Here is a 15,547-nt window from a genome sequence, read left to right as displayed (position 1 = left end):
AAAAAAGAAAGAAAAAAAGAAAAGAAAAAGTGAGGTCACACTATTCACTAGATTACTTATGGTCTGGATTGAATTGGCCTTCCTTTAGTGAGATAAGGAAAACAAAATTAAATAAGAAAGAATATGTTAAAAAAAAAAAAGCCTCAAACAATGCAAAAATAATTTGGTAGCTATGATTCCAGTTTTTATTGCAGTTGTGGGGGGGGCAGGGAGGGGAGGGATTATTTATTTATTTATTCCACTGCCGCTGCTTGAAAAGATGACAGCCTAATAACGTCTGCCTGGAACTGGACTGCAAGTTTCCATTACACGGCATGCGTTCTGTCATTATTGCACTGTATGGTAGGATAATGGTTTTACTGTACAGTACCAGAGGCAGAAGTTATTTCTGAAAATCACTTAGGAATCAGCATACCAGAAGATTAATCTGAATCACTTTTACTGTTATTATATGATTATTATTCAATAAGAGAAGCTAGCACTTGCATACCTCTCTGCCGTGCCTCTCTAGCATCATCCTGATCTAGGAACACTTGCTAATGGATCAGCGCAGCAAGCTGCCTGCTTCAAAAATACAGCACATCAGTGCTTTCAGAAGGCTTTAAAGTAAAGGCAAATCAGAGCTACACGCCAAAGCCCATATCTGTTATCCACCGTCAGGCTACATGTTACACTTCAGATCCCAGAGTGGAGCCGTTCCTACCTATCACGGGAAAATGCTGTGAAATAAATTCCAACATGAAGACTGGAACAGAACGCGTGAAATCAGGACACACGCAAAGAGTAAAAACTGAAATAGGAAGAAAAATAATCATTTGTTTTTAGAAGGGGAATTTGCTCTTACAGTGCGAATAGTTTAGCTGGGGACACCACTGAAACACCTTTTTTTTTTTTTTTTTCCTAACAAAAAAGTTAATATTCTGGAAGGAAGAAAATATGAAATACATTCTCACAAAATTACTATTTTTCAAATATGTTTACACACGTGTACACACACTCCTCATCCCTTCCTTCCCCACATACCTTTGCTTATTGCTAAGATAAAGCTTAGTCTCAGTTCAAAGCGCGAGTTCAAAGGAAGGCTGAAATGCTATTACAGCATGGGCAATTCATCACCTTATAATTTCACAATGTTGTTGGCTCCCCAGACCTGTTTACAAACACTTGTACCCTTTGTTTTGTGTCACTATTTCTTTTCAACATTGTAACAAGTCAAACTAACTGAGGTGCAGGTGGGCAGGCTAGCAGTCATGTTACATTAGACATACTGGTGCCTCCCTGGTGCAACCATCTGGCATACAGGGCTCCAGACTTTGAGGGACCTCAGAAACCTCCTTGCTAGGGAACTGCAGAAAAATTATCCCAGCTGCAGGACCGTGAGGATGTGTAACTTGAGAGAGCAAAAATTGCCAAGTTTCTTCAGTGCTACTCAGTGCATCTGGTTTCACTTGCCTTGCTTTGAGCTAATAGGTTCCTTCCTTCCCAATATACTATACTTTCTCAGCCCTTAAAAAAGGTGATTAGCAAAATTATATTTACCTTGTCATAACTACATAGCACTCTGCCACTACAAACATTCTTTGTTATTCCCCTTTCTGAAATAACCACTATTAGAAAATCTCAGGCAGCAGCTCTCATTTAATTTGTAATATCCAGCTTGATTCTAGGTGTTATATGGGTTAAAGGGCATATACTGGAAATCATGAGTAATTGATTGTGTCTGACTGAGATAAAGTTAATATTTTGTTAATGCCAAAACTGTCACTGTTGTTCTGTCATTTGCATTTTAATTTCTTTAATGTCAGGATAATGAACAGCATTAATCATGCAGGAGGAAAAAAAAAAAAAAAAAAAAAAAAAAAAGGCCAAAACTTCTGAAAGAGAAGCAACAGCTATAAAAGTTTTGCTGAAGATGGAAACATTCAGGGGCTGTTAGGTCTGAAATTTAGATCCCTTCCAAACAAGCAACTTGTCAAGATATGTAACACTCTAGAATAGTGCATGTGTGCAAGGTGTGAAGAACTGCTGTGAATTAGTAATACGATTCTCAAGGTAAGAGCTAAGTAAGTTAGGAATGTGCCACAGAACATAACACTCACCACTGCTGTAACCCTCCCTAATTAATCTTTTGCCTGGTCTCCTTCACTACCCACATTTTCCTTCCCACAGGTATTAGAGCCAGAAGGAGGCATTTCAAGTTCCATTTGAAAAATACATATTAAAAAAAAAAAAAGCAGCAGCAGTACGTGACTCAATCCATCTGTCTTCTAAGAACATAGGGTTAAGCTTGTAAGGAGCGCAATACTCATCGGTCTGATACAAGCAAATCCAGCTTTGGCTTACCAAACAACAACAAAAAAACCTAGTATGTATCTGCTGATGCATGCCAATGAATTACTAATAATTACAAGCTCAACTAACGCGATTTGAGACTTTAGGTTTCACAACATGAACAAACTATTGGTAAGTTTTCCCACAATTTATCAAGCTAACATAAATCGGCTCTTCTTACAAAATAAAATTGGGTGGGTAATGTGGGTACAGCATGAAATTAAGCTTCTAGAAAAGGGTGATGCACCTTATGTTACTGTCTCTCTTTCTTTTGATCCTGTTAGTTTTAGAGCTGCCAGAAACATCAACTTCCTCAAACGGTTGATGTGCTGTCACTGTATTGGAACTAATACTGCCCATAACCTTGTGTTCCCGCACTCCGTGCTATTGATCTGCTATTTAGTTTAGAAGCAAATCACAGCAGAAACCAGCTCTACCTACTTCAGCAATGCGTGGCAGAGCCAGGTCGCGACTATTAGTCTCATTGTTGACAAATGCAGTTCATGAGATTTGAAGCCAATTCCAGCCACACACTGATGTTCTCAGCACAGATAGCTCAGCCCTTATGCAAATATCTGTAGGAATGTACTTTAAATGAAATTACTGAAATGACCTGGTATTTAACAATAAAAAGTGTGGGGGAACAAGAAGCTACAAGAATGTGAGATTGTACCTCTTCAACTGAATCTTCCAATAGAGAAACAAATCACAGATTCCAGTGTGCTACTGCTATTCTAATATTAATAATCAGGAAAACTGTAAAGTATAGTAGAAGTCCCCACCAGCTGAGAAGAGCAACTGATAGTAACTACACACAAGCTTTCACTCCAATTTCCAGAAACCACCCTCAGGTCATGCTCCCTTTGTTTGCCTTCCTATTGTGCATTCGGTTGAACGAGTTGATCGCAGACAGCATTTGCCCAAATTACATTTCAGCTCATTTAATTAAAAGTTCATAAAGTACCCCAAGATTCGAAGCAGAGAGATACTGTAGAAGTACAAAGTATTGTCTCAGACCTGAGAAAAATAAGAACTTATCCATCCAAGTGAATAAGAGTTTTCTCATTGACTTCAATGGGCTTTGAATAAGGCCTAATTTCCCCACAGGTGCTATATTTTGCTCAGAGGTCATATGCTGAAGCAAACACTGCTCCTCCATATACCTATGACCAGCTCAGCTACAGGGTCAGCTGAGGAAGGTCTCCTTTTGTACATGGATATAGAAATCTCCATTATTTTGATATGAGAGTCAAAGTTTATCTTCAAATATTAAGGTTTCATCCAAGCTCAAGGTTCTTTCCCTTATCATAACTGAGATAACTGATTTTCTTAATTTCGCTTATACAAAGAACGCAATACGATAATGAATTCCCCAAGAATGCCCTGCCTGAGCTAGCGTTATTGGCAAATCACTGCAGAGCTGGCTGCTGCTTCTGAAATACATAGTGGTAATTGAGAATTCAGTGGAGCTTTCTACGTGCACATGGGAAATGTGACACAGCCTAAATTGCCAGCATCAAGGAGCTAATACAGAGAGCTACGGTTAGAAGAGAGCATGCAATTTACACTCTGAGGCTGGCTGGCCGCACTCGTCTGGAGTTACAAATCTCAACTGCTACCGAATTGTTAAGTACTCAGGAAGCCATGCGCTGGGACTGATCTTCCCAATATACATTTTGATTTTAACTTCATGGTATTTGAAGACTGTAGTTTCCTTCTGCCTGGGAATTAGGGATGTACTTTTTTTTTTTTCTTTCTGTCCTGGTTTCCCCTTTGGTAGGGGCAGAGGAAGAGCCTTTCACTTTGCTATGTTTATACCTCATAGTTAGGATCCTCACAAGAAGATCTGAACTTTTGTCTGAATTGCTGCCTCGCAGGTGGCTTCCCTGACCTCCTAGTTAAAAACCTGCCACCTTTGCCTTTCAGTGCTCATTACCTAGCTGCCCTCGTGCCCTGGCCCAAGGCCTCCAGCTGTGCCTACACGCACAATTGCTTTTCCTTCTCATATGCTTCCCCATCAGGCATCCTCCCCTTCCGTGCTTTAGTAACTCAGCCTCCACATTGCCAGCAACACTGTCCCATCTCTGTATTTGAGTTGCTCACTTTTGCATTTCCTATGGGACAATTATTCATGCCTTGGTGACTATAAAAACTGTTTTTCAAAATAGTTCTTCACCACTGAGGCAAAAAAATTGCCAAGTACCACATACAAGGGAAAAAAGGGTTTGACTGTAAACAGAACTACAGAACTATAAGCTTAAAAAGTCTGTTTAGACTTAGACTTAGATTTTAGATTACTTGCACTAAATCAACATGAAATTTTGACAAATATGAGATGTGTTCAGTGTCTTGTAAACACACTGCTACCTGTCCCCTGTGTACGTTAAAATAATGTTCTCACCACCACTCCGGAGTATCTGTAGTAAGATGCCCTTTCAGCTACAGAATTTCCTTGCCTTCAGTGTGGTGGTTCAGAGGATCTACTTTACAGAAACATGCAGTTAGTATGCTGCCCCTCCTTGCACACTGCATGGGCTTCCACTAGGTATCAGAAGATAACATATGAACAGACACAAATATTATTTGTATCCGAAATTAAAAGGTGTTTTAAAAGCCCTGTTTTACAGAGTAGGCAGCATTAAAAATGAATACTAATTGCCTCCATACCAAAAAATGATTTAATCCCCCATCACATACTTAATGTTTCCTACATCTAAATTTCAATCAATGTGTTAATTTGTTTTATGCTCCTGAACAGTCACTGGGGAGGTATGAAATCAGTGAAGTGCAGCTCTTAGAAGGCAAGACCCACCATCAGAAGGGCTTACCTTCACAAGTGATTATAATTGGACCTTTTATTACAGCACTCAGAAAAGATTATCCTACTATACAAATACTGAAGCACTGAGAACCACCTTATCAGGGAATAAATGTATCGTGCCAGTTTTTTTTGCATTTAAAAAATTTAATTCAACACTGAAAATAAAACATGGTGGATGATTTTTGTGTATTGCAAGTTGCATAAATAGCAAATCACAGGATAGTGGCATTCTGTTTTTTTGTTTATCTTCTTAAGTGAAGAAATATGAGGAGAGTCCAGTTGCCAAGTTAGAATGTGACGTGTTCATATTCTGGCTGTATGTAGGTAAGTGCCCTACCTTACAGGGCATGGAAGCAGGCATTAAACAAACAAAATTGGTTCACCAGCACTTGAGAGCTGGTGAAAACTCAGCCACCACAGCACAGAATAGAGAAGGAGAGCTTATCCCAGAGGTGTAAGTTGAACTCAAAACGCTCCAGAGACAGGGCATTTTTCATTTCTCCACCTAACACGTACAGACAACATCAGCACTGAAATTCCAATCAAGATTTTCAATTCGTGCTGTGCAACCTTCAGCAATTCCATGAATTATTATAAACTTCAAACTCAGATTTTTCATCTTAACCACTGAAATGGAAATGAAAAATACTTTAAGACTTTTTAATATCTTGAGAAGTATTTTCCCTTGAAGAAAACCATTATGACACATTCATTTATCCAGTTTATGCAGCGATTTTTTGCTTTATGTATAGGACCCATAACATTGAAATGCCTACAGAAAGTTCTCAAGTATAGGGATAAACTACCTGGCAGACAACAAGATGCATGCTTTTTAGGCAAATGCTGAATTGCGGATGCAGGAGGTCATCTGTGTCCTTAAGTACCTGCTTGCACATAGTAATGGGAGCACTGACACATTCTTTTTAGTATGCAAACTGTATTGGGAACAGAGCTTAGCAGACGCCTTTGAAAATACATTTCAATGTCAAGAAACTGATAAAAAAAAAGTGTTACACATTTTTAAAGCATCTCTGACACTTGGCATAAGAATATAGACTCTGTTCATAACATTTAATAAAGGTATAGTTTTAGAAGAGTACAGAGAAGAAAGAGGCATATAGCCAAAAACTGATTTTCTGCAATAGATCCAAAAGTATCCTTTCATTTTTTTAATTGCAACTATCTCTGTGTTGTCAGAGGAAGAGCACAACCTCACCTTTGAGAATGAGACCATGAAAGGGGAGACAAGTGAAGTCATTTCCCATAAGCATAATGAAAGCCCATTTCACAGTCCTAGCCAGTCTCTCCTTAAATATGTTTGCTGTGGTCACTCCCTCATCTATTTTCCAGGCCACACAAGAAAAGGAAAACACTCAATACCATGAGAAAAGTGTATTATGTTCTTAAAAGGTCTTGTCCACATTTCAACAACAGGGTTGTGGGTTCAACTTTAACTCAATAAAAACCGCCAATAGATTGACCCTGAACATCTTTCATATTTACCTGGTCCTCAGTGATCAAATTCTCCTGATCACTGAGGCTTGATATCAAACAATGATCTATATAAGCTCATGTCTCATTCCAGCAGATCTCAACAAGTGCCTTTAACATTCAACTGATGATTTGTACACTGTTTTATCAAGCACAGGTGTTCAGAGTTGCACTTCAGTACTGGCTGTTCTTTTTAATATTTTCAGATTCAGCTTTTTGTTACCACTGCTGAGCCAGGGCTTTAAAGGGCATATAGAGCATGGTTAATAGGACAAAAATAGGGCCTAAAAGCCACTGAACATAACATGAGGAGCTACTGACTGAGCTGCTTCCAATAGCAAATTTGTTTAAGATTCGGCCTTGAGGATGACTAGCATTTCCAATTGGATCTGAAAATAACATTATTTCTTGTATCATGAAGTTCAGTTGTGTACATATCACACCCCTGAAGCTCTGCCTTTCCAGAGGAAGAACAGATACAGTTCAGTACAGAATAGGCATCAGCTATTGCCAAGTGCAAGATGTAAATTCTGAAACAAAAATATAAAATATAGTCTACCATTCAGTGGATGTAACAATTTGAAAACAACAAAACAAGGACTACTAGCAACAATGATATATTTGTAACATACCACCTACCTACAGAAGTGCGCACACACAAAAGGAAAAAGCAGTCTTCTCCATTATCTCTTGAGGGCTATTAAGGGAACACAAACCGTAAATATCCAGTTGTAACAGATGTCAGGCCTCATGAATATATCAATTTTCATTCATGAGTAGATATTCCAAACAGCCCAGTGGGAGCTTGCACATCTCAATAAATATCCACATGCTCCAAAACCAGGAACATTTCTTACTTGTATGAGGACTGCTACATTACAAAGATTATTACAGTTATAGAAAAATACTCAAGGGACAAGTCAAGTTTTCCTTTGTAATTAAACTTTCTTTGAAACTGGAACAAAGGACTTGCTGAGAGGGAGACTTCGAAAGTTCTCAGAACACTCTTCTCCCATAATAGCCATGCAAGATTTAGCAAACATTAGCAATGTTTGACTTTGCTCAAAAGCAGAGAACTAATTTGGGTTCTTCCCTTTTCCTTTCCAGAAAAGAGCTTTATTTCAGTGCACTAGGACATAAAAAACAAAAAACAGTCTTTACAGTAGAAAGCGTCTTGGCATTTACTCTCACTCCCATGTGCAACCGTACTATCATTCCTCCCTCAGCTGCCCTCCTATGTTCCACAAGAAGTTCTCTAACGAAGGGTCAAATTTGGAATTACCAGTACCTGGCTGATTGCAAAAATAGTGATATAATGCATCAAACTTCTCTTATTCTACACAGTAGTTTTCACGGACCTGTTGTCAGAGGACAGTATTTCTAAGAATACGGTTTCCGTAAACTCAAAACTACTTGTGCAACACATGCAAATTTGGAAAATTTTCAACCAACTGTATAGTCAACGTGAAAAACATCATTCCAAACTCTCTTTTCCAAATATATCACTTCTTTCTGAATTTAACATGGAGAGGTGAAAAGTTTATCTGGATTTTTTTGATCTTTTTCAATCACATTTCTTTCCATTATTTTTAGTCCACAAATACCTGAAAACTTGTTCCAAAGCAAAACTAAACATTCTCTTTATTACTGCTGGAACTTCCTGCATGATGGAAAGCTGGCCGAGGAGGAACAATCAGATGAAATAAATGAAAATAAGAAAGTTCTCTCCCAAAGGAAAAGAGATAGAAAAGATTCTTCTCCAGCTCAAGGAGAAAATGTGAAAAAGTAGAAAGATTAATCTAAAGGAGAGGAAGCAAATATGATTTCAGTCTCATTACTTGAACTTGAGCCAGATGTGAAAGACTGAGTTTAGAGCAAAAAGAAAGCACCAGCTATTGTCACAATTTCACTTCTGAAGACCTTGTCAGGGAATTAGAAGTGGTTTAAATGAGAAATGGTTGCATGAAGAATGATTTGTGAATCCTTTTGCCTATTGTAATACAATGACCTAGTTAAGAGCAAACATGAAAAACGTGATACCGAGAACTTTTGAATAATCTTCAGTTAAGATGCATCCGAAGGGACAGATATCTATATATCTTTTTTTTTTCTTTCTTTCTTTTTGAACACCAACTCAGCAGAAGAAAAATTACCTGAGAAACAGAAGGGAAAAGCAGTGAGAGACAAAGTAATTTCTCACTAGCTGATGAAACCCCAAATAAACAGAATTAACATTGCAAAGCAACACAACTGCTCATGTGGCAAAATTCTCAAGAAGAAAAGGGAAATTAGTTTAAAAAATATAAAGATTTTGGAAAAACAGTGCAGACAGACTCACCACAAGCAGAAAACCCGCAATCAGACATGAACTGTGGCATTATATTATCCTCAGATATAAGCAGCAACCAGGAGAGCTAGCTGGAAGAGCAGATGAAAGGGTAAGGATGACATGCAGAGTTGGTCACAACAGGAAAATGACACTGCCACTCAGTGAGCCCATTACACCCAGAGCAGCTTCTGGATCCCCCTGGCACCCTTCACACATTCACCCTAAAGCCTCCCACTGCCTGTGGGGAGAGAATTCACAAAGCCCAGCTGTGCAATACAGACGTGCACACCTATATCCACAGATATGCACATGTATGTGCACATGGGAACTCCTAGGCTACGTGTGCCCTGCTGCCACGCCACAGACACTCTCCAAAACACAAATAAATCTCCAAGGCTGTTTGCATACTCCTGTGAGAGGTTTTGAGAGACTTTTACCAGACCAAGCAACCAGTGACTCGTGTAAAATAGGATAGGCAGACAAATCATAATTTCTACTATCACTACCACAACAGTAATAAGCAAAAAGAAACTTTTCCAAGTCCAAAATTAGAAAACATTATTTACTGAAACCAAAAGTAGAACGTGGAATTCAGACACACAGAAATTCCTTTCATGTGGCAAATAGCGATCATACAGAATCTAAAAGAACCCCTATAGTAGCCAAGACCTCACGTATACTCCTAAAAAAAGAAAACTACTAGGAAAAAGTAAACCTTTCCTTGCAAATCGCCAGCTTCTCCCACACAGGGAAATATGATTACTGTAAGCAAGAACATTATTTTATCAGTTTCCAGTGCAGCCTAAAGAGAGCATGAGATTTTTCTTAAGGAGGAAAATTACCTCATCCAGGAAAAATACTTAGGGAAATGAAGTTCACTGTATAAAAGGGACAGTGTGCAAATGGAAAGGAAGACTAGGGAGTGCTTTGGGATTTGACTTGAAATTGCTTGTAGCTAAAAGAAATGAAAAAACTGTTAAGACACAAAAATTCTTCTGAATCAGAAGAAACAACTGAGAATAGAAAATCAAAGAAAAGGAAGAATAGGAAGCTTAAAGACATATAGGAACCTTCCTTCTCTTATTCCTCTCTCTTCTCCCAGCCCCACACAGGAAGAACTCTCTTCCCATTTCAGCAGAAGAAAATATGCTAAGACAAAATCTTCCCACACAGACTGCAGAAGCACTCACAAACTGGCAATGTCACTGCATTCTCCTTACTGTTCCTGCAGCTGCAAAACAACTGGAGAAAGCGAAGAAACTGCTCTGAGAAAATAATGACAAACTTTTGCTGAGATAGAGGAGTGGAGACATGAGAATACATTCAGACAAAGCTCAAAATCTGATTTCAGTTAAGCATGTTTCTTCTGAAATCTGCATTTCTTGCCTCCCTCCCCAAGTTCCAGCGTAAGCACTTAAAATGCACCTCTTAAATTACTACATGGCACTACAGACCTTACTTTACCTTAATTATTCCCCAGACACAGGTACATCCTTTTTTGTGTTCACATGATTTCTGCTAACGTAGATTATAAAACTCATGAACAGAGAAAATGGCTTTAAATTTTAAACCAATCTTGACTCCTGCAGAAATACATGCTAAAAGTTCAAAACAACAGGTCAGGTCTGTAACCTCACTGGTTACATTCATCTCACCATAACAGAATACATCAGGATTTACTTCTTTCAGAAGCAGAATAAATTTCTAAATTGCTTTTTTTAAAAAAACTTTAATTTAAATATTTAGCTTCATTTTTAATACAATTTAATATTGACGTAACTGCTATTACTTACAGAAGAACAAGAAGAAAAAAAGCTAACCCTGCTCTAGTCACAGTCCACAGAAGTGGAACACAGACATGTGCGCCAGCTCCCCTACCGAGATGTGAATCCTTTTTGCGTACCTTTTTCTAACTACAGTGAGACCTGAAGCTTGGTAGGCAGCCATTCATGCACTCTGATTAAGTGTAAGTATTTTTTTTTTTTAAGTACATATACCTACATTCCTATATCCAAGTGGGAGCATATAGATATACACATAATGTAATAGAAAGCATTCTACGTTGCAGATGCATACAAAGAAAGAAAATAGCATCCTTTTTACATATGGGGGAAGGCAGGAGAGAATGAGAAGTCAATTAACTAGGCAGGAGTCAAAGCAAAAGCCAGGATTAAAATGCAGGTATCCCAATGCTTTCAGCAGTCCGATGAATTAATCTGTCAGTGCTGCTCATACTTCTGAACTTTGAGGATATTTTCTCCCTGTGCTTAGAGGCCACATCATGCACCCAGTATCACAGATGGCAACGCCTTGGGCCACTAGCTTAAAGTCATAGTGACAGCAGCTGCAGCCTTCTCTAGGCATTTATGTAATTAGCAAGGGAATTTCCACCAAAAAAAAAATATATATATACACCAAGGAACCAATTGAGTAACTGCCTCAAAAAGTGCATCTTAGCATATCTGCAGGGGAAGAGGAAGGAGAAATCATGGATAAACTGTGATCATTTTAGAAAAATCGGCCAAACTTTCTTTTTTCACAGTGTTTTCTGTAGCTACTTTGGCAAGGAGAATTCTACAAGGGGAAAAAAAAATAGGAACAAGTGATTATAAGACGCACACAGGCAGCTCCAGGTCACACAAGTGATAAGAATAGAATCCAGCAAAAGAAAAACTGAAAATGTTGCATTGGTCTCAATTTTAATTAGTCATCTTTTAATATATTTCTATTGATTTGGGATTTCAGCTCACTCATGTAATTTTAAATGTTTTCAGTTCATTTAAAACAAATGGATTTTATATGGTACTTTCAATTTTCACAGTTATCCATATAAAGGGCATATAAACATGGCTGCACAACTGTATTGCAGCAACATCTGGGGTTCTTGCTCAATCGCACCCTGCTACAGTGCCATCTATTGCTCTTGAAGTATATTACATTTAAAAGTTAAAAAATGGCTGCAAGTTTACAGCATGCTTCTGTACTTCAACAGAGAAAAAAAACAGAAGCATCATATAGCTTCATAGAGTAGCAGGGGATTTGTTTGTGCATGGTGTTTACCAGGAGGGATCCCTCAGTGAAATGTAGTAAACCCAATATGTCCATTTTTATTTGTACCTCTTGTGAGGTTAAAACATTACTCCATTACATTCAGAAACATTATTTTTGAAGTGATAAAGTATTTATGGGAACACCATTCTGTTCTGAAAAAGAACCAAACAGTGCTATTTAAAAATACAGTAACTATGATACTGAGCATTTTAAATCAAAGCTTTTTAGTATAAAAAAATAAGCTTTCTTTGCAAACCTATACTGACTGTTTTTTCATTGAAAAACAACAATTTTTGGCCTATTTTATTTTCCTTTTCCTTCTTATGTTCCTGCTTTCTTTGTTTACTGTTGTATATTGCATACAAAAATGAAAAGAAAGGCCAGAAGAAACAGAACTGCAGCACTGGAAAAAGGAGCAAAAGCACCACAAAAGCTCTATGTTATTTGATGTTCTTTTTCATTAAGAGAAATTCCAGGGAAAATTAGAGCAAAATAAAGTGCTATCTGTTCAGTTTATACATTGTACTTCAAAATACCACTCTTACAAGCATTACTGTGGGCCCTAACAACTGAAATCAGTCCAAACTGATGCTGAGGCATCAATTAGTAATTAAATAAGGGTGAGAAAAACCATCCTATGATTTCCATTATTTTGATACTTAATATTCAAAAGACGACTTACCTTTTTCCTCAGAGTATTGCTTACATCTGAAGACAGAATACCAGACAAGGCTTTGCACGTTATTAGTGACCCAGATAGATGAAAGGGGAACTTTTAAAATCTGTGACATAGACCTACTGAAAGGACTCTGAGAAAAAAATCTCAAAATAATTGGTCAATGCATCCAATTTTTCTAGAATATCTCAGGATTCAGTACCTTGAATAACACTGTGATAACACCCAGGCAAGGAGTAGGCAGAAGCAAATCTATACAGAAGTTTCCTTGAAGTCAAAAGTCTGATTCAGGGGGGAGGGAGAAAAAAACCCAAAAAAACAAGCCACCCTACGTGGGACAAAACAGAGTACAGAAGAGATACAGGCATCCTCTTATGAGCTGTGTTTTCTCACATGAGCAGGCACACTGAAGTCACTGAAACCAATCACGAGTAACGTTTTGCTTTATTATTTGCACAAATAATTACATAATTACTATGCAATTTTACCTGGGTGCTAGGAATATTATCCTGACACAGCCTTCAAAATAAGACATTCTACAGGCATGCACCGTCCACCTCGCATATATAGACCCTGTACTTAATATATTCAAGGCTATCCAAATAAATTTGGTATTAAAAAAACAATCTGCTGGATGACTCAACAAGCTGGGGGAAGGCAAAGAGTTCTCTGAGTCACAGGGAGAATTCAACATTGTGCAGGCAGATTTTCTGTTTTATTAACTAGAATTGCATAGGATTTAATGATCTGAATGAACCCTGTCTTCATGAAATGAACTCAAATGTCTTTCTGAAGTGAGAACGTACACACATCTGTCAAAAGGTAATCATGACGGTACGTGTACTGCATATATACATGCATGTGTAGGTTGCCTATATTCTGACAATTAACCAAAGAATTCAAAAGCTAAAAACATGGATTTGTGGGGGGAAGAACCAGCTGTGCACTCACATTTGCTTGATACACACTGAACCAGAAGGAATAACAAGAAGATAGTGTGCAAAAGAAATGGTTATTTTTCTAAAAAACAAATTGCAATTTGGGGGAGGGAAGGGGGGAATTTGCAAGTACGTGCATAACAAGATATCACTTCAGCAGCGCTGGACTGAAATGGCTATAGAGAAAGATTTTTGTTTTCACTACAAAGTTACAATTCAAAATAAATTTTAAAAAGTGATGCTATATTCTTCAATAATAATTCCATTGACCTCACTAAATTTGAGAAATGTTGTGGTCAAGCAGCAGAATTATCCTTGTGTGCTAAATAAGAAGTTAACAACGTGCCTACTTATTTCTAGGTTGAACAAGTACAGAGGAACAAGTCCATGCTGATAAAAAACACAGCTTCTTTTCTAAGACAAAGTCTTTCTTTCAGAGAAAGTCATCACATTGAGAGCTTTGATGATTTAAACAATTATATTACTGAAGTAAAAATTATAGTTCCAGATCTGAATTTGATGCCAAATTCATGATTTATTGATGCTAATATCAAAGAGGACTACTACAGCTTCCTCATCAAATCTTAATGATGAACTGCACCTCTTGTCCAAACACAGCAACACAGCAAGAATACTACAATTTAAGATGGAAAAACTGAGGGGGGGGGACACCTGGGGGAGGACGGCACCCATTGCTAATAAGAAGAAAGTCTTCCAGTTAAGATGCTGGATTGGTTCTCAGAAAAGTTTATTTCCTAACGATAAGTTTGCAGCATCTTTAACGTGTACTCTGTGGTCTGTTCCTCACCCACAAAGTGGAAACAATAACACTTCCCTGATTCTCAAGGTTATTACAGGGGTAAACACATCCATATTTATCAGGTTTATATATTAATGTGATAGGCCATATAATTACTAAACTTAGAGAGGATTTTAGAACAGAGTTTATGGTAGCCCCGCCATAACACACCTCTTTTTGGAAGAGGTGGTCAAAAGTAGAACAGGATTTTCCCATATAGTCATAACCTTCTCTGGCTGCGCAGTGCATCAGAAAAACGGTACTTCTCTCAGCGGATTACAGCCTAGTACCATCCAAGAGAATACTTCAATTATACTGACAAGGAGAAAAAAAAAAATGTAGAACTAAAGACTAACAACATTTTGCACTTAATTACACAAGAATTGCTGCAGTAACTGAGGGTAAGCAACCATAATAAAGACTATATAGGTTGGAACAAAGCTACTTACACTTTTCCAGGTTGCATAACAGGCTAATTTTGACTCTGTTACCTTCAATTATAATACAGTCTTCCAGAGTCTGCTGTTACTTGACGTTTACCTAAAATGCCAATGATATTTGACCTTAGTGAAATCTATAAGAAAGGAAATGTCTCGCTTGACTATGAATGACAAAGGATGCAAGAAACAGCAGCAAAGAAAAAGTTATGTTAAAATATGTTACTAAAGATTAGTTATATTACTGTAATGTCCTATCGCTTAAAATGTTGAAGAAAAATATAAAATCAATAGAAGTCAAGAGACAGATATGAAAAATGATTGAAGACCTGGAAAGACTCATGAAAATACAATGAAGAAGTATGGTTGAAAAAGAGAGCATCTCTTCCAGGCAGAAGATTAATACTGGGTAGTTACACTATCATCCTTGCTCCTTCCCTCCTCCCCCAAATCACTACTGCACTGGCAACAGATCTATTCCACATTGATTGGGGCACCCTTCCTATAGGGCAGCCACACTACCCTGAACGCACTTGCCACTCTGGCTTGAGGTGTGCCAACAGTGGCAATTATGGTAAATAAATTATTGCAGAGAGGGGTAGGGCAGCACATAAAGGGGTACTCCTTCTACTGCTTTATAAAGGTTGAAATATGAGTGCATGCACACACACGCA

General features: G+C 37.9%; 1 protein-coding gene across 9 annotated transcripts in view; it reads right to left on the bottom strand.

The window, feature by feature from the left end:
- Nucleotides 1-15,547, bottom strand: part of LRRC4C (leucine rich repeat containing 4C) — a 546,204-nt gene that overhangs the window by 407,025 nt on the left and 123,632 nt on the right. For 8 of the 9 annotated variants that reach the window (XR_010389425.1, XR_010389426.1, XM_064512763.1 and 5 more), the window contains exon 2: nucleotides 7,283-7,340. The exons of the other annotated variant lie outside the window; for it this stretch is intronic. The gene's annotated coding sequence lies outside the window, so the exon portion shown is untranslated. The remainder of the gene's footprint in view (nucleotides 1-7,282; nucleotides 7,341-15,547) is intronic. 9 annotated transcript variants of the gene reach the window in all.

This window comes from Dromaius novaehollandiae, chromosome 5 (assembly GCF_036370855.1).
Source record: "Dromaius novaehollandiae isolate bDroNov1 chromosome 5, bDroNov1.hap1, whole genome shotgun sequence".
Taxonomy (NCBI): domain Eukaryota; kingdom Metazoa; phylum Chordata; class Aves; order Casuariiformes; family Dromaiidae; genus Dromaius; species Dromaius novaehollandiae.
Note: the sequence above shows the minus strand (reverse complement) of the source record. Positions and strands in the feature narration are given on the sequence as shown.